Raw genomic sequence first — 20,578 nt, 5'->3', positions numbered from 1 at the left:
AATACCAGTAACCTCAGATATGTGGATGATACCACTCTAATGGCAGAAGGTGAAGAAGAACTAAAGAACCTCTTGATGACAGTGAAGGAGGAGAGTGAAAAAGCTGGCTTAAAACTCAACATTCAAAGAACTAAGATCATGGCATCAGGCCAGGTGTTACTCATGGGGCTACTCCCAGTTGGAGGAAGTATGGGCCACATTTCCAGCCTAAAGTCCATCACCAAAGATTGCTCTCCCAAGACCTGTGGTCTGACCACAGCAGTGCCCTGACCTTGACAGTATGCCAGGGACCAGCGTGGCTCAAGTCTAGCGAATTTGCATCAAAATCCAGCAGCTGGTGGTGCTGGTGCTGCTGTTCCCGGCTCAGGAGAGGATGGTTTCAGTTCAAGGTGCAGCAGACAATTGGATTTAGGTCCGAAGTCCCTACAGATCCCAACAGAACCCTCCTGAAGCTGGATAGCCTCACGGCTCAGGCTCACAGCCACATCCAGAATCATCTGGGTGGTGCTGGGGGCCTCCAAACATAGTGCCCTCTGGGCTTCAGCTCCTCCGAGGGCCCCATCACAGCAGGATTTTCCTCGAAGAGACCCTCGGAGCCTCTCCCTCTGCCTGAAGTCCGGTGCTCAGGGCAGTGGCTGACAGTCCCGCCTCCCTCTCCGTGTCCCCTACCCGCTGTCCGCATACATCACTCCCTGTCTCCTCCGCCCTCTGTGGTCGCCCAGCACTGTAACAGCCACTCCAGGGGTCACAGACGGACCAGAGGCAGCAGGCTCTGCCAGCTGCGGGCCCAAGACCCATGTTGCCCTTCTCCCGCAACCCTGTGACTAGTTCAGTGTCACCCTATGAAGTCTGATTGCCCAGGACAACCATGGGACAGAGCCTTGGACAATGAGAGGGGAGAGGAAGCTGCCTGGTGAGTGTCGGGGAGCAAAGTGCTGCTGGTGGGGAGAGCAGATGAGCGGGCGCAGCCTTTGGTCTTGCCCCCTCCCTGCCCCGTGTCCTGTGTGGCCGTGGGCACAGAGCCTGGAGGTCAGGAGTGATGCTCTTGTGAGGATGGAAACAGCTCTCTGAGGGCAGAGGGCCAGGAGGAGAAAAGGAGCCTGGCTGGGGGAGGCCCAGCTCTGAGCCTGCCTCCCGAGCCCTTGCTGGGTGGGAACTCGTCCTCTGTGGGTCTCTGTCCCACGTGGCCCCAGGCAGCGTCCCTGACGCTCAGAGACCCATCTCCGAGGCAGTTCCTGCTCAGACTCCTTTCTGACGCCTGCGTCCCCAGCAAGGCCCTCCGCTGCTTTGTCTCTCGTAAAGAGCAGACCCAGCCCCCTGCACCCTGGTACAGTGCCTAGGAATGCCCTCTTCTTTTCCCCCAGAGCACACGGGAGGCTCCTTCCCCCAGGATCCTGCTGGCTAAATACTTCACCCTATGCAGAGAAGCCAAGGAGAGGGGCTTACAGGGGCCTTTAAAATAAGTCAAATGAGTACTATTCACCCTTCAGAAGGAAGGGAATTCATGCTACAGTGTGGATGGACCCTGAGGACATGATGCTCAGTGGAATAAGCCAGTCACCAAACAACATACCCTGTCTGACTCCACTCACAAAAGGACCCTGCAGGCGTCAGATTCACTGACACAGGAAGTAGACGGTGGGGCAGGGGCTGCAGGAGGGCAGTGGAGGGGAGTGAGTGTTTCCGGGGACGGCGTGTCCCTTTGGGAGGGTGGGCAAGTCGTGGAGGTGGATGGAGCTGGTGGCTGCACCACAGTGTGGATATGCTAATGCCCCTGAGCTGCGCTTGGGCATGGCTAAGACGGTAAATGTTATGTGTGTTTTACCACAGTTAAGAAAAAGACAAAGTCTCATGTCAATAATCTGATTAATGATTAGCTCAAGTGTTCTCCCAAGGTTGGAAATCAGGCCTCTGTTTAGCCGGAAGGGCTGCCGGCAGGACCTTGGCACCAGCAGTGCCGCCCGGGGAGAATTGGGGCCCTAAAGTCTGATAAGGCTTGGGGGGCTGCTGAGTGCCCGCCCCATGACCTCCTCTGTCTGCGAACTGGGCTTGTAAGAACACTGAGATCCCCTGGTTGTCTTGCTGCAGCTGTGGGGGCCTCCCACCATCACAGAGTCCAAGTCTTTGGCCACAGCCCCACTTGCCAGGAGGGAAGGGCAGGCCCTTCCCTGACAGACCCCCAGGTTCATCTTGGTCTCTGCTTGTGTGTGTGTAGGGGTGTCTTGCTCCTCAGCCCCTCTGTAGGTGGGGCTTGGTGGAGGATCATGGATGAGGTTCTTCTTCCAAAGGTGGTCTGGATTCATCAGGTGGATGAGGGGCACCATCTGGATTCTCGGGAGGCTCAGGGAGGACCGGATGGCTGGCAAGTGCCCTGAGCCAGGGGGCACAGAGACGGGGCTGCCCTCCACGTGAAGCTCTTCTTTAGGAGGGGGTTGCTGAGAGTCCCTGTCATCTCGCAGGGCTAGGGGCTCTCCTGGCCACGGAGGCCACGGAGGGCTGGAACAGGGAAGCCCCCGGGGCCTTGCTGCTGCAGTGGGGAGCCCCTCGCAGGCCCCAGCTCCTCTTGCAGACCAGGGAGGGGCCTTTGTCCCTGAAGCCCCGCCCCTGCCCGTGGCTCATGCTCTGCTGTGGTCTGTGGGCTCACCCCGACCTGGCACACACAACTGTGAGCACCTCCTCTCCCTGGGCAAGGCCCACAGCACAGCTCTCGTGTGGGCACGCAGAGTGGGCACAGCGTATCACTCACTTCCTCCGCCTCCTGCTCAGATGTCCCTCCCCAGAGGCCTCAGCCACCTGCCTAAACAGCCTCCCTCCACTCTCCTCCTCTCATCCTTGACCAGGTGTCCACGGGTGGTGAAGTCTGGGGGCCAGCGGGGTCTTGTGCACAGCATAATTCTTAGTTCTGCAACTCACTGGCCACTAGAAATGCTCTTGACATTCCTGTGGCCAATTTCCTTCATCTGGTTCATCTGAACTTCTTGGGATTGTGAGCTTAAAGGGAGGAAATACAAGTAAAAATAGTTTAAAGCCCCTAGCTCACATCACACACAGTACCTAACTCAAAGTGAACCAAACAGCTAAATTCAAGAGCTAAAACGATAGAACATAGGAGAAAATCTTCATGATCTTGAATTTGGCAATGAATTCTTAGATAATGACAGCAAAACCATGAGCAATAAAAAAAATTTTTTTTTACTTCATCAAAATTAAAAACTTCTGTGCACCAAAGGATACTATCAAGAAAGTGAAAAGACACCCACAGAATGGGAGAAAGTATTTGCAAATCATATATCTGATAAGAGATTAATACTTAGGATATATAAAGAGTTCCTATTGCTCTTTAAGTTAAAAAACCCAAAAAAAGTCCAATTAAAAAATGGGCAAGGATTTGAATAAACATTTCTCCAAAGAAGGTGTACCAATGATCAATAATCACATGAAAAGATGCCCCAAATCATTAGTCATTGGAAAAATGCAATTGAAAACCACAATTAGATATCACTTCACATCTACTAGGATGACTTCTAGTTTTAAAAAAAAGAAAATGGAAAAAACCCCAAGTGTTGGCGAGGATGTGGACAAATTTGAATCCTTGTGCATTGCTGGTGGGAGTTTAAAGTAGCACAGCCACTGTGGGAAATGGTTCGGTTGTTTCTCCAAAGACCCAAAAGAATTGAAAATAAGGACTTGTATGGATACTTGTACACAAATGTTCTTAACGGCATTATTCACAATTGCCAAAAGATAGAAAGAAACCAAGTGTCCATTGATAGATGAATAGATAAAATGTGACGTGTAATACAGTGGAATCTTATTCAGCCACACAGTGGAATGGAATTCTGACCTAGGCTACGACAGGGTAAACCTTGAAAACATGCTCAGTGCAATAAGCCAGACACGGAGGGCAAATACTGCACCATTCCACTTACATGAAGTAAACAGAACAGGTGCCTCCCTAGAAAATAGACTAGAGAAGTTACAGGGGCTGGTGGGGGGAGGGAAAGGGGATGGTGATGAATGGGTTTTGGAACAGTGGTGGCTGTAACACAATGTCGTGAATGTAATCAATGCCACTGAATCTTACACTTCACAGTGGTTAAAATGAAACATTTTGCATTAGGTATACTTTAACACAATAAACAGAAGGACCTGCCCCACAGCCCCTGAACATGTGGTGTGGAGCGACGGGAACAAAATCTCCTGCCTGGAAGGAGCGTGTGCCCTTGCTGGGGAGACAGAAAATAAACAGGATAAATCAGTAAACTACACACGAATTAAACAGTGCCAAGGACAGAGCGGAGCAGAGAGAGGAGCCGGGAAGTGGGTGCACAGGTGGGCGTGGGGGACGTCACAGGGCCATGCGGGGAGCACCCTGGCCTGGGGACAGCTGTGCTGAGGTCTGGCGGGCGCCAGCCTCTTCAGGACACAGGCGGCTGTGCAGGGAGAGGAGGTCTGAGGCCTGCTGCCAGGGAGGGGCTGCTGCTGGGACTGGGGACCAGGAGGGCGGGCGGTGGCGGGGGCACTTTCCGCACAGCTGACGGAGCCGCAGGGGGAGCACCGAGGCAAGGGGAGGGCGGAGGTGGGGAGGCCCCCCTCAGCCCCCGGACCCCACCCACCAGGACTGCCAGTTGCGAATCCCAGTCTTCCAGCGTCCTTATCCCTAGTGTCCACTGGCTCACAGGCCACGGCAGCCACTGTGGTCACTACGAACGCCCTGGACCTCCCCTCTCCGTGGTTCTCACTTGGATAAAGTCTAACTGACCCTGTCTGACGTGTGGCGCTGAGGGCAGCTGGAGAAAGACTGGAGAGGTCACTGTACCCCTGCCAGCTGGGGTGGCCAGACACTCACTGCCTCTGCACCCACGGGCCTCACCCCCACCCCCACCGCGGGCTCCTGCCGTGCTCTGGGCCCACCCTGTCCCTGCCTCCTTTGCCTGTCGGCCATCTGAATGTCTTCTTACACTTATACAACTGTACTGGAGTGGAGTTGCTTTACAATGCTGTGTTACCTTCTGCCGTGTGTGCTCAGTACTCAGTCATGTCTGATTCTCTGAGACCACACAGACTGTAGCCTGCCAGGCTCCTCTGTCCACGGGATTCTCCAGCAAGAATCCTAGAGCAGGTTGCCATTTTCTCCTCCAGGGGATCCTCCCAACCCAGGAATCGAACCTGTCTCTTGCATCTCCGACCTTGGCAGGCAGGTTCTTTATCACTGTGCCACCTGGGAAGTGCTGTTCGGCTATGCATCAGCTATGCATCATCTGTATCTCTTCTTTGGGAAAATGTTTCTTCAGATCCTCTGCCCATTTTTAATTGGATTATTTGTTTTTTCACTATTGAGTTGTATGCGTTCTTCCTGTGTTTTGGGTATTAACCCCTTATCAGATACACGACTCACGCACATTTTCTTCCATTCAGCAGGTTGCCTTTTCCCTTTGTTGGTGACGTTCTTCGCTGTGCAGAAGCCCCCACTTGTTTATTTCTGCTTTTGCTGCCTTTGCTTTTGGTGCCAAATCCAAAAAAATCATCACCAGATGTCAAGGAGCTCACCATGGTCTGCTTTTTCTTCTAGGAGTTTTATGGCTTCAAGTGTTCCGTTCATGTTTTAAATACATTCTGTGTTAATTTTTGCACACAGTGTAAGATGGTGGTTCACTTTCACTTTTTTGCGTCTGTTCCGTTTTCCCAACACCTTTCATTGGAGAGACTGTCATCTTTCTTCATTGTTATTCTTGGCTCTTTTATCATAAATTAATTGACCGTTTATGTGTGGGCTTTCTATTCTCATTGGAAACAGGCTGGATTTGACACACAGGCCGCAGTTTGTCAGCACCTGAGACTGTGTGTTGTTTGGGCCCGGGCCCGAGTTCTGTCACGTGGAGTAACATGGGTGGATGCTTCCATGTGGCTGTGCATCTTGGTTCCTTTTCGTTGCCGAGTGGTAGCTCATGTGTGGATATTATAGTACACTTTTTAACTTAGTTTGTTCATTTAATAACCGTTATGCTTTGGACATCTTTTCATGCTGGTGAAAGTGAAGTCACTCAGTCGTGTCCGACTCTGCAATCCCATGGACTGTAGCCCACCAGGCTTCTCTGTCCATGGAATTTTCCAGGCAAGAGTACTGGAGTGGGGTGCCATTTCCTTCTCCAGGGGGTCTTCCTGACTCTGGGATTCAAGCCCAGGTTTCCCGCTTGCAGGCAGACGCTTTACCCTCTGAGCATATACCTCATTCTCTGTAGCTTCATCATACTTGCCTGCGGTGTGTGACCAGGGCCCTGATAATAAACACTGGATTAGTCCACTTCCCCTGCTCTAGAGTGCTGACGCGTGACGTGCAGATCAGGAGGCTGTGTATGTCTCTTCCACTCAGAATCGTGGCGCCAATCCTGATGGCAGGCCAGGGTGGGAGATGCTGTCTCGCCTCGTGTCAGGAGGGCAGGAGCACTGTCAGGAAGCATTTAACAGGAGGCTTCCTGTGTGCTGTTTTGGATCTGTCAGGAATTCTCTGCTCCTTGTTAATTCCTGAATATTCAGGAATTAAGAGGAGAGGCAAGCCTCTCCCAGGACTGAGGAATCCAGGCATTTCCTTCATTAGCGTTTCTATATGGTGATAAGTACCCTCTTCCTTCTTGTGAACCATACGGTAAAAGTGATTGTTTACAAATCTCTCTCTTTAATATGGTTTGCCTATGTTTTGTAAGTCTGGAATTTTAATCTTTATCTTTGCTGAGAATAACTACTTTGTAAGATGGTATATATGCCCACACCGTGTTGATTAAAACACCTTTGCTGCATCAGAGCTCTGGTCCCCTCTCTCTCTCTCTCTCTCTCTCTCTCTCCTTTTTTTCAGGCTGACCCCCTGGAGCGCAGAGGCCCTCTGAGTTCACTTTCCTGCCCGGGCTTCTAAGACCCTCTTGAGAAGGCGCTCTGCGTCTTCACCCCATTGAGAGGGTGCCTGAGGCCTCCTGAACAGAGCAAGTCCTGTGTCAGGGGCTTTATTGGCTTTCTGTGTAAACCAAGGAATATCACCCTCTTTCTCTCCTTTACTTTCTTATCATCGACTCTGGACCACCAAGTTCTGGTCCATTAAAGGATCTGAACAAGTGGTGCCCAGAACAGGGACTTGGTACACGTAGGCAGATTCTCGGACGGAGTGACCCCAGGGCCAATTGAGGCCGGTAAGTACTAAGACACGGGTAATACTGCTGGAAAGCCCCATCACTTTTCTACTTTACTTCATCACTTATTTAAAGTTCCGGGATCTAATGAAACGTATGCTGATTTTTTAGCTAGATTAGAAACTGCTATTTCCCGTACTGTAGTTGGAGAAGAAGCCAAAAGGCAACTAGAGAAATTAGTTGTTTATGAAAATGCAAATCAGGAATGTCAAAAAGCTATAGCTCCAGTTCGTGAGAAAGGGACGATTACTGATTATTTGAAGGCTTGTCGCAATCTAGGATTAGAAACTCAGAAGATGCAAATGGTAGCTGAAATAATAGCTGCTGCCTTAAGAAAGGGAAATAAAGGATGCTTTACATGTGGAAATAAGAAGCATTTAAAAAGGGACGGCCCTAAGAAAGCTAAAAAAGGAAAGAAAAGAAAAGAAAAAATATATAAAAATAAAAAACCTCCAAAAATCTGCCCTCGCTACCGTAAAGGAATGCATTGGGCCAAAGATTGTAAGTCTAAATCCGACATTGAAAGAAAACCTATTCCAGAAAACTCCAAGCAGGGACCCCCCAGGTCCCCTTCAGCAAAAACTTGAGACAAATTCCATCTTTTACCTGAAACCCTCAACGTCTGGCAGTGCTGCCATCGACATACCAGCTTTGTTTTTAGATACTATGAAGTTAATGAGCTCTATTTAAATTCAAATTCATGTGAACTGAAAAAGATTAAATATATATAATTACTTACATATGAATATCATTTAAATATAATTGTTTGCTAATCTAATTAAGACATGTCTTAAGTCATCAACATTATATAATATTTTTATTATGCCTAGGTTTAAGATAAACTAAAATTGTCAACAAAAAAGTAACTCTTTATACATATATATAAATATATAAATGAGATAAAACCTTTTAGATAAACTCTATTAAAAATAATTGTATTTTCAATAGAATAATCTATTATTATAATCTGTTATAATCTAAAATAATCTCTTAAGACTGGGATAATTTAAATTTCTAGAGTTGTACTAAACTAAATAATAAAAGTTTATTAAATAGCTAGGTCATTTCCAAATAAAATAAGATTTTAAAGCATTCATTAGTAAACATTAACTTCCTCTTACAAAAAGTTTTTCTTACATAAAAACTAAAGAGATTTTAAACTATTAATAAATATGTAATGTATAATATATTCATATATAAATATAAACATATATTTATATATATAATAAATATATATTATAATATGATATAAAAATATATTCACCAATCTATAAAATGCTAATATACAAGACACTTCATAGTTGCTAAGGAAAAGTAAGATATATGATTTTAATAAAAAGATATAAGATATGACAAACTCAGATATACATTCCACATTTTTCCTAAGGGCCACTGCTCATTTAACAAACAATAAAATTATTAAAATAACCTGGAAATATGACAAGCCTATTTGGACAGAGCAGTGGCCCCTCATGAAAAAGAAATTATAGGCGGCTAAAGAACTTATAGATACACAACTAAAATTAAAGCGTATTGAGGAATCTTGTTCTCCTTAGAACTCTCCTATTTAAATCTAACAAATGGCGTCTCCTAACAGACCTTAGAAAAGTTAATGCATCTATGAAACCTATGGGTGCGTTACAACCAGAAATCCCATCACCTACCACTATTTCTCAAAATTGGCATATTATTATTATTGATTTACAAGATTGCTTTTTTAACATACCTTCACACCCTTTAGACCGAGAGAGGTTCGTGTTCTCCCTCCCTTATCCTGATCATATTGGGCCTCGTAAACGGTGCCAGTGGACTGTACTGCCACAAGGGACGATGAATCTTCCCACCAGGTGTCAGTACTACGTAGCCAAAGTCTTGGAGCCCGTGAGAAGGCAATTTCCTAATTTTCTTGTTATTAACTATATGGATGATATATTGTTTTCGGCTCCATCTATCTTAGAAACTCAACACATGTTTGATATAGCTCAAATATGCTTTAAAAACTCTGGATTAATCATTGCCCCTGAAAAAATTCAAACCTCTACACCTTACCATTACTTGGGGTTCGTTGTTAATAGGCAACGCATTACTCCCCAACTAACTCAGATCCGTACTGATAAATTATCAACCTTAAATGGTTTTCAAAAGCTCTTAGGTGATATTAATTGGATTAGACCTTCTTTAGGCATTGCTAATTATTAACTGAATAACCTATTTAATACTTTAAAAGGAGATCCTGATTTAAATAGCCCTCATTCACTTTCTCAAGAGGCATGAGAGGAAATCTGTTTTGTGCAAAATAAATTACAAAAACAATTTCTTACTCACATCAAACTAGATTTACCTCTAGAATTGTTTATACTCCCCTCTCCTATGTTTCTAGACACTTTAAAGAATTTTTACAATCTCTTTCTATTAAACATATTACAGGCATTCCTTAGAGTCCACAGGCACAAGGCATAGTCAGACGAGCACATCACACACTGAAGTTACAAATAAAGAAATTAAAAAGGGGGGATACACAGGAATACTACTGTCTTCCTTATCTAAAGCAGACTTTACTAGATTCCAACATATTTTCTAAACCTGTAACTGTTGTTAATACAGCTTTATTTGTTTTAAATTTTTTAACCTCTTCTTAAGATTCAACCCAAGGGGGCCCCCGGCATTCAAAATGGAGATGAAACAAGAACCCCAGGAGGAAGAAATTCCAATACGGGCCACGTCTGCTCCAAAGATCTCCAGAAAGCACCACCCTTGGGGGCATCACCCCGATGATCTCCCCACTTGGAGACAAATAAAAACCCTACTAATCAAGCTGAAAATTTGGTCTCTCAACAGGGATTGCCTCCGAGTCCTGAATACATTCTCCTGGCAATGCTCAGTCTTTTGGCCTCTACCTCCCCCCTCACACCCCCGCTTGAGCTTGGACTAATACCCAACCCCCCTCTATTACAGGTGGTCGAATGGATGAGAGAGGACCAATCATTTCAACTAATGACTCTATACATATGCCTTCTCCCTAGAACATGAAAGGGCCCTCACACCCTGGGCAGGAAAGAAAACTAATTAACATTTCTTTAAGCCATGAAGTCGTTCCTTTGTGCATGGGCGCAGCAGAATTGTGCATAACCGTCAGCCCACAAACTTGGGCTTTCGTCCTGCCTCCAAAAGAAGACTTTCAGACATAGCTTGGATTATGTACTGCCCTTTCTTTGTCTGTAAACCGTGTTTATACTACTGAGACTTTAGAGAAAGAGTTAGGGAAAGAACAAAGAACATTAAGCAAAGGGTTTACTTATAAAAACTTTACTTATACTCCCGTTCGTTGGGACAAATGTCAAACCAAATCAAGAAAATCAGTGTTTGTGGCTAATCACACAATTGTTGACTGGGGACCCCTTGGTATGTGGTTATCTGACTGCTCAGAGGATATTCACAACACTGTGTGTGATGTGGAAGGTCACTGACACCACGATGGAACATTGCTGTGACAAAGGACTTCTTGAGTGGCCTGACGGTGGATTAACCCCACCTCGCCCTAGGATCGTCCTTGATAAACAGAGTGGGCCAGAACAATGGGACATCTGGAAACTTGCTGCGAGCACCAGAGCACGGAAAAACTTGGGACTTGGACTGGACATTTCATAGGGACCAGTCGTGGTCATGGTAACTCTTCCTTTTGCTATAATCAGTCATATTTTATACAGGCCTGTGTCCCACTTCCTTTTGTTATAGCCATAGAAAATTTACAATTTAATAAGACTTTTACAGTCTGTAACTTGTATTAATTGCAAACTATACACTTGTCTTAACTCCTCTATGTCTTTAAGCTACTCAATTTTGTGTTACTCCTGCTCAATTCAATCATAGTGCCTACAACTGGGAACAAATTTCATTTACATTTACATCAAATTTCATTTACAAAATATACATGATAATGCCTCTCTGAATGTACAATTACTGCAAAAGAAAACCTTTAAAACTTTTTCTAAAAATCTGCCCTCTTCCCCTAATTTGGAAACTTTAGCTGAACAAATTATCTGGGCTAGACCCTCGAGGATGGTTTCAAAGTATTACTCACAGTATCAGGTCTGGAAATGTAACTCGTGATTGTCTTGATAATTATATTTGTTGTTTACTGTCACCTTTCTATAAAGTTGGTTAATACTGACTAAACTCATTTGGTCAAGACTTTTTTTTACAAATATAATAAAATAGGGGAATTGTCAGGAAGCATTTAACAGGAGGCTTCCTGTGTGCTGTTTTGGATCTGTCAGGAATTCTCTGCTCCTTATTAATTCCTGAATATTCAGGAATTAAGAGGAGAGGCAAGCCTCTCCCAGGACTGAGGAATCCAGGCATTTCCTTCATTAGCGTTTCTATATGGTGATAAGTACCCTCTTCCTTCTTGTAAACCATATGGTAAAAGTGTTTACAAGTCTCTCTCTTTAATATGGATTGCCTATGTTTTGTAAGTCTGGAATTTTAATCTTTATCTTTGCTGAGAATAACTACTTTGTAAGACGGTATATATGCCCCCACCATGTTGATTAAAACACCTTTGCTGCATCAGAGCTCTGGTCCCCTGTCTTTCTCTTTCTCTCTCTCTCTCTCTCTTTTTTCAGGCTGATCCCCTGGAGCACAGAGGCCCTCTGAGTTCACTTTCCTGCCTGGGCTTCTAAGACCCTCTGGAGAAGGCGATCTGTGTCTTCACTCCATCGAGAGGGTGCCTGAGGCCTCTGTGAACAGAGCAAGTCCTGTGTCAGGGGCTTTATTGGCTTTCTGTGTAAACCAAGGAATATCAGCCTCTTTCTCTCCTTTACTTTCTTATCTTCAACTCCGGACCACCAAGTTCCGGTCCATTAAAGGACCTCAACAGAGCTTGACTAGCAGTCTCAGCTGTGCTGCTCAGCCCTGAATTCTGCGGAGCTGTCTCTCTAGTACCACCCACAGGGTTACACACATATACACATGCACACACAGACATGTATACGTTCGTATGTATACACTGTGTGTGGAAATTATGGATGCGTTTGTACAGAATTACATAAACGTATGTGTATAAACACACACACACGCCATGGGGAGCCACGTTATGACTGGAGGACAGAGCTTACTTATTGGCAGTTTCTTTTGCCTTTATTCTTACAGAGTCCACTCATTTCCGGAGTTTACTTAGATCACAACTTTCCCCACTCTCTTCCTTAAGATTCTTCTTTTAAAAATTGATTTATTTTTAATTGGAGAATAATTACTTTACAGTATTGGGCTGGTTTCTGCCATACATCAACATGAATCAGCCAAAGGTATACATATGTCCCCTTCCTTAGGACCTTCCTCCCACCTCCCATTCCTTTCCCTGAGATTCTTGCATACATCTGTGTTATGGTTAGAATCTTTTGTGACATACACTGTATTAGTCCCGGAGTACAGGACTGGATTAGTGTATTAGTCCTGGATTCCCTGACATCTCGAGTGATATTTTAAATTTGCAGACATTAATGTTCACTCTTTGTGCTGTAAAGTTCTGTGAATTTTGACTGATACATATTGTCACATTCACCTGTTACCCAGATCCTGGTTTCTAATGCCATTCACCAATAAAAAGATCAAGGTTCCTTGGTTTATTCTAGGACTGGGTCAGAATATATACAGGGTGAGTGTGGAGCATTTTATAGTGCAAGTAAGTAAGAAAATGTTCAAGACAAATTAAAAAAGATGAGAAAACTCCATAATGAAAACAGTTTGCCAAGGGGGCACAACAGTCAAAAGAAAGAACTCCCAACACCGAACCCAGAAATATTCAAGCAACAAAATGAAATACAATCAGATCAGATCAGATCAGATCAGTCGTTCAGTCGTGTCCGACTCTTTGCGACCCCATGAATCACAGCACGCCAGGCCTCCCTGTCCATCACCAACTCCCGGAGTTCACTCAGACTCATGTCCACTGAGTCAGTGATGCCATCCAGCCATCTCATCCTCTGTCGTCCCCTTCTCCTCTTGCCCCCAATCCCTCCCAGCATCAGAGTCTTTTCCAATGAGTCAACTCTTCGCATGAGGTGGCCAAAGTACTGGAGTTTCAGCTTTAGCATCATTCCTTCCAAAGAAATCCCAGGGCTGATCTCCTTTAGAATGGACTAGTTGGATCTCCTTGCAGTCCAAGGGACTCTCAAGAGTCTTCTCCAACACCACAGTTCAAAAGCATCAATTCTTCAGCGCTCAGCCTTCTTCACAGTCCAACTCTCACATCCATACATGACCACAGGAAAAACCATAGCCTTGACTAGATGAACCTTCGTGGGCAAAGTAATGTCTCTGCTTTTGAATATGCTATCTAGGTTGGTCATAACTTTCCTTCCAAGGAGTAAGCGTCTTTTAATTTCATGGCTGCAGTCACCATCTGCAGTGATTTTGGAGCCCAGAAAAATAAAGTCTGACACTGTTTCCACTGTTTCCCCATCTATTTCCCATGAAATGATGGGACCGGATGCCATGATCTTTGTTTTCTGAATGTTGAGCTTTAAGCCAACTTTTTCACTCTCAACTTTCACCTTCATCAAGAGGCTTTTGAGTTCCTCTTCACTTTCTGCCATAAGGGTGGTGCATATCTGAGGTTACTGATATTTCTCCCGGCAATCTTGATTCCAGTTTGTGTTTCTTCCAGTCCAGCGTTTCTCATGATGTACTCTGCATAGAAGTTAAATAAACAGGGTGACAATATACAGCCTTGACGAACTCCTTTTCCTATTTGGAACCAGTCTGTTGTTCCATGTCCAGTTCTAACTGTTGCTTCCTGACCTGCATATAAATTTCTCAAGAGGCAGATCAGGTGGTCTGGTATTCCCATCTCTTTCAGAATTTTCCACAGTTGATTGTGATCCACACCATCAAAGGCTTTGGCATAGTCAATAAAGCAGAAATAGATGTTTTTCTGGAACTCTCTTGCTTTTTCCATGATCCAGCGGATGTTGGCAATTGGATCTCTGGTTCCTTGGCCTTTTCTAAAACCAGATTGAACATCAGGAAGTTCACAGTTCACATATTGCTGAAGCCTGGCTTGGAGAATTTTGAGCATTACTTTACTAGCGTGTGAGATGAGTGCAATCGTGTGGTAGTTTGAGCATTCTTTGGCATTGCCTTTCTTTGGGATTGGAGTGAAAACTGACCTTTTCCAGTCTTGTGGCCACTGCTGAGTTTTCCAAATTTGCTGGCATATTGAGTGCAGCACTTTCACAGCATCATCTTTCAGGATTTGGAATAGCTCAACTGGAATTCTATCACCTCCACTAGCTTTGTTCGTAGTGATGCTTTCTAAGGCCCACTTGACTTCACATTCCAGGATGTCTGGCTCTAGGTCAGTGATCACACCATCGTGATTATCTGAGTCATGAAGATCTTTTTTGTACAGTTCTTCTGTGTATTCTTGCCATCTCTTCTTAATATCTTCTGCTTCTGTTAGGTCCATACCATTTCTGTCCTTTATTGAGCCCATCTTTGCATGAAATGTTCCTTTGGTATCTCTGATTTTCTTGAAGAGATCTCTAGTCTTTCCCATTCTGTTGTTTTCCTCTATTTCTTTGCATTGATTGCTGAAGAAGGCTTTCTTATCTCTTGTTGCTATTCTTTGGAACTCTGCATTCAGATGTTTATATCTTTCCTTTTCTCCTTTGCTTTTCACTTCTTTTCACAGCTATTTGTAAGGCCTCCCCAGACAGCCATTTTGCTTTTTTGCATTTCTTTTCCATGGGGATGGTCTTGATCCCTGTCTCCTGTACAATGTCACGAACCTCATTCCATAGCTCATCAGGCACTCTATCTATCAGATCTAGGCCCTTAAATCTATTTCTCACTTCCACTGTATAATCATAAGGGATTTGATTTAGGTCATACCTGAATGGTCTAGTGGTTTTCCCTACTTTCTTCAATTTAAGTCTGAATTTGGCAATAAGGAGTTCATGGTCTGAGCTACAGTCAGCTCCTGGTCTTGTTTTTGCTGACTGTATAGAGCTTCTCCATCTTTGGCTGCAAAGAATATAATCAATCTGATTTTGGTGTTGACCATCTGGTGATGTACAATAGTATTGATTAAAACCCAAAGTATAAGACAAACATGCACGAGCCCACACTGATCTGGACTGTGCCCTCGATATGGTGTGACGAGAAGGGCGCTCTACCTCTGTCGTCATGCTCCCAAACCTCATAACCCCGATAATCCTGAAGAGCGGGAGACAAATGCTAACAGAGGGGCTCCCAAAGACATACCCAAACAGTTCTCAAAACCTGTCCATTTCATCAAAGTCAAGGAAAGTCAGACTGGTCACAGCCCAGAGGAGACTACAGAGATGAGAGGACTGTCATGTGGGCCCTGGATGGGGCCCTGGGACATCAGAGAGAAAGTGAGAAATATGAAGAAACTACGGAATTTATTTAATAATGGTGTATCAATACTGGGGGTTCCCAGGAGGCTCATGGGTGAAGAATCCACCTGCAGGCAGGACACCAGCTTTGATTCTTGGGTGGAAAGATCCCCTGGAGGGCGTGGCAACCCACTCCAGGATTCTTGCCTGGAGAATCCTGTGGACAGAGGAGCCTGGCGGGCTACAGTCCATGTGGTCGCAGAGATTCAGACACGACTGAGACAACTGAGTGCTTATCAATGTTGGTTCACTGACTGCAGCAAAACATGGCACGCAACTGTATCAGCTGAAATTCTCCAGAGAAACAGAACTAACAGGATATAGATACAGATGTAGATTTATTATAAGGAGTGGCTCACATGACCAGAGAGGCTGAGAAGTCCCAAGACCTGTAGCTGGCGAGCTGGACTCAGGACGCCTGACAGTCAGCTCCGTCCTGAGAAACGCAGGTTTGAAACCCTGCAAGAGGTGAGAGCTAACGTTTCAGCTGAGTCTGAAGGCAAGAAGAGACCATGTCCCAGATGAAGCAGTCGGGCAGGAGGAGTCCTCTCACTCGCGGTAGGGCCAACTTTTTGTTCTATTCAGTCCTCTGATTGGGCGAGGCCCACCCACATTTTGGAGGGCAAACTGCTTTACCTAGTCCCCCACTGTGAATGTTAATCTCCCTCAGAAACACCTTTACAGATGCACCCAGAACAATGTTGGACCAAATGTTGCGCATCATGGCCCAGCCAAGCTGAAACATGAAACTAACCACCAAACCAACAGAACTGTGAAAATGCCCTGGTCCTGGGTACCAGCACTTGTCTGTGAGCACGTCCTGTGTGAAGAGGGTAGAAGCTGAGTTTCAGAGGAGGGGTGTGCAAAGTGGGGGCTGGGGCCAGAAATCGGGCAGCAGGCCTCTCACAGAATCTCTGCCGGTGACCCTCGGTTTCAGTACATTTTGCTAAACCTAAAAAATACTTAGTGGAGGTGCATATTTGTAGGTTAAGGGAGTGCGAGGTGAGTTTTGCAGCCTGGGTGAGATTTTTAACCTCTCTGAAAGTGGTCATTTAGTTTTCAGTGGTTATGAAGCATAAAGCTTTCATATGACATGAATATAGTTCTCAAACTTGACTGCGCATCAGAAAGCCTTGGGCCAGGGACGTCTTGTAACAGATGACTGGGACCATCCGGAGCTCCTGGTAGTTCTAACAACGTCCCAGGTGATGCTGTTGCTCTGGTCTAGACAGCATACTTTGAGAAGCTATATTTTATGTGTTGAAAACAGATTTCCAATGCAATAAAAATAAGATGCAAATGTTTGCATCCGTGTGCATTCTGTCTGCGTCCTTGATGTCTAGAATGCTGCTACAGAGTAGGGCTGTGCCCCATGGTCTGTGCTTCTCTTCCTCAAGAGCTTCTGTGGTTCCGAATGTGGACACAGGGTGGTGCCACGTGTCCACAGAGTCTGCCCCAGAACTTCCGGGTGGCCTCTGGGAAGGATGGTGTGCACGGTGGCTGATCTCCCTGCCCTGGGGGGCAGTAGGGACAGGTCTAGGGCCTAGATCCAGGTCTAGGGCCCGGATCCACAGACGTGTGCTGAGGGTGAAGAAGGGGTACGTCTGTCCATAGAGCCCTGCGAGGCTTTCCTGATGTTCCCCAGGACAGGCCAGAACGGGTCTGGCCGGCCCCAGCCTTTGGCTGTGCTCCCTCTGTGGCTCGGTTTGTCCAGCTGTTGCAGGGGGTCCTTGCCCCCACCCTGCCCCCCTCAGGGCCCTTTACTTCCTTGTTCAAAGTGACCCCCACTTGGCCACCACTGCTTTCTCCACAGGGCACATTGTTTTCTTTCCAGAAAAGGCAGACTCCAGTGGAGCAAGGGAGTCGAGGACTTAGGGCTGCACTGTGTGTGGGGCGGGGGCAGCCTGACCTCGGGCGATGGAGAGAGAGGCTGTGCCGGGCTTCCCACCTCTGGCAGCCTCAGTGTGGGTAGGGGAGCAGGGATTGGCATAGAGTTTGGTTTGAATGACTGGTTCTGGGGGCTGAAATCCCGGTTCGGGTGCAGCCTGAAGCTGAGCCCCAGAAGCTGCGTGAACAGAGGGCGAGGTGGGCCGGCTTATGCTTGGAACGGTTGGGAAGGTCAAAAGGGCTGGGGAAGGTGGATAGGCAGGCTGGAGTGTCCATCCAGGCTTGAGCACAGGCTTGGAATCTCTTTCCCCTGGAGAGTGGCCTCCAGTTCCCCTGTCCTGCTCCTCAATTGGGCTCCACCCACTCGCGCTGAGCTGGCCAGGGTCTTTCTTGGGAGCCTGGGGCTCATGCCCCAGAGCACAACGGGCACTCTACTGCCCCCCACCCCCCACCTATACCTCGAGCTCCTCAAGCCGGGATGGGTGGAGGAGGCCTCCCTCAGAGCCAGGCCTGCACGATGGGGGCAGGAGGTCTTATCTGTGAGAGAAGAAATGCCACGGGCAGGATGACTGAGCCTCTGATCCACAGCTTTATCTCCAACTGAACCCCAAAGCTATAATTAAAGGTTCAGGCGGAAGGGATTATTCTAGGGGAGGGGCAGCGCCCCCCACAGCCTGAGGCTGGAGATAATGGTCAGGACACACTTCCTCCTCTGGCCTCCCAGGACTTGGCTCCTTCCTGGGAAACCAAGTTACAGGACGGTCAGACTGGGGCCCGGGAAGGCGGGGCTGGGAGCCCAGAAGCGAGTCCCACATTTAGAACAGGCGTAGCCCCCAGGGAAGAACAGGTAGACTGATGTTCCTTGGGGAATGCAGTCACATCATCAGTCACCATCGGGGTGTAATCGTTTATGAGGATGGAGGCCAACGCTAAGTCTGGGGCTTAGGACCAACGTGCTGAGACGTCCTGCTGCTTGGCCCCTGGGCTCACACCCACACTGCCTGGTCTGGAGACAGATGAGGCCTTGATCACTGTCACCAACAACCTTTTAGTCATTCTGACGGTGGGTCGTGACCCCGCAGTTTCCTATCATCTCGGACTCTGCACTCCTCCAGCTTAACCCTCAGCGGCGCAGAACTGAGGCTCCGCCCAGCCTCCTAGCTGCCCACTCGTTCACCCATCCCTTCCTTCCCCACCCTCCATCCATTTAACATTGACCGAAAACCTTCTCTGGGCCCCAAAGTGGTGAACGCACTAGTCCCTGCCCTTGTGGGCCTGAAAAGATACGTCCAAGGAGACGTCACTTGCCAAGGGCCTGCATGCCCTGAAGACACACGAGAGGCTGAGGGGAAGGTCCCTAGACTGAGGCACCGGCGTGGGTCAGGTTGTGGCACGTCCAGGACAAGACGGGAGGCCAGTGCTGGGTGCAAGGGGAGCAGGGAGGGCCAGGTGGCAGCGGCCAGACCACTCAGGCCTCTGGGCCCTGCTGGAGGGTTCTGGGCAGAGCCGTGAGGAGACCTGAGTACTCTGGAAGGCACGTCCTGGCTGCTTTGGGGAGCACCTGTGGAGGCTGGGTGGGGAGGGCAGGCGTGGGTTCAGTGGGTTAAGCACTCAGAGCCCCAGGCCAGGACAGATGACACCTTTGGCCTCTGGCAGAAGGCAGTCTGAGGGCACAGGCTAACTGGGCCCCACAGATGGCTCTCTGCTCTCCAGAGGACACTGACGGGCCAGGCAGCGGTCTTTGGCCACTTCCATTCTCTCAGGGAAATTAGCACAGGGTTTTCACTGCAGCGGGTGAGGGGTTGTTGCACAGAAGGAATGTGGAAGACTCTCAGCGTGAAAACAAACTCACTAAGCAGCGTTTGGTGTGGGAGGGGATGAATAGCTCATCGCCTGCAGAAGAGAAAGAGGCTTCAGCTCACACGCAGTGACCGGCAGCGCTACAGCGACCTCCCGGGGCCAGCAGGTGGTGCCGACCCAGGGCATTCAGCCCTGAGCACCTGTCCCCGCACGTGGGCCTGGAGGCAGATCCTCGAAGTGTCTTGTCTGCTCAACTTCCCCTCTGCTCCCCCGCAGCCCAGCCGCTGAGGAACAGCGGGCTCTGGGCTAGACCCGGGCTGTGCCCAGGGTAGAGCGGGGCTGCCCAGCATGTTCAGGTAGAGAAGGCCTGACCATTCAACCAGAATTCCAGCGTCAGAGAACTTCATAGTAGCTCCACAGAGCACTGCCTGCTGACTTCCCAGATATTTAGGGCTAACTCTTAAATTATGTCACTTTTCCCTCTTGCCTTCTCAAACCAACTTCTCTGGTCCTGCTCTTTTGTTGAGCTCCTTCCCCACAAAGAAGTGAACGTCCTTTCCAGAGGGGCTAAGGCCCCCTCGGGAGCCATAGCAGGGGCTGGGCCTGGAGTTGCTGGTCTGAGGCCCTTTCTCTCACAGTTCCAAGCAGGCTTCCCTCTGCCAAGCCCTGTGACAGGAGGGGACAGCTGCAGCTGCTTCCGTGAGCTATAAAAAGCTCCAGCAACCAAGTGAGCAGAGGGCACACCGCGTGCACACCCGGAACTTCACTAGACTAAGGAGCTCAGCCCTACAACTATGCTGAGGTTGGCCCCCACCGTCAGGCTGCTGCAAGCCCCGCTGAGGGGCTGGGCGGTCCCTAAGGCACACATCACTGCCAAGCCAGCCAAAACACCCACTTCTCCGAAGGTAGGTCCCACCAGGGCAGTGGGGAGTGGGGGGTGAGGGGTGGGGACCCCTACCCCAGGCAGGGCGAGTGGGTGGTCCTGAGATGTTTTCAGGATGAGGTGGGTTTGGGGCAGGAGGCAGAGGGGAGAGGGGCTTCCTTCAGGCCTGCTTACAGAGGGGATCCTGGTGCTCAGTCTCAGGAGCACCAGGCTGGAAGTGTCCCAAGTTTCCAAATGGGGTCCCTGCAGCCATCACCCGCAGGCCAGGCTCCCAAAGCTGCAGTCAGTCGGTGGGCAGGGGCCCTCTGCTCTCAGGCCCCGCTTGTAAACAACACTGCTGCCGGCCGAGGTCGGGGGGTGCCCAGGGCACCTCGCTTTACCACCTATTAAAAGCAGAGTGGGCTGCT

Source organism: Bos indicus x Bos taurus, chromosome 29 (assembly GCF_003369695.1).
Source record: "Bos indicus x Bos taurus breed Angus x Brahman F1 hybrid chromosome 29, Bos_hybrid_MaternalHap_v2.0, whole genome shotgun sequence".
NCBI lineage: Eukaryota > Metazoa > Chordata > Mammalia > Artiodactyla > Bovidae > Bos > Bos indicus x Bos taurus.
This window is presented reverse-complemented; position numbering follows the sequence as displayed.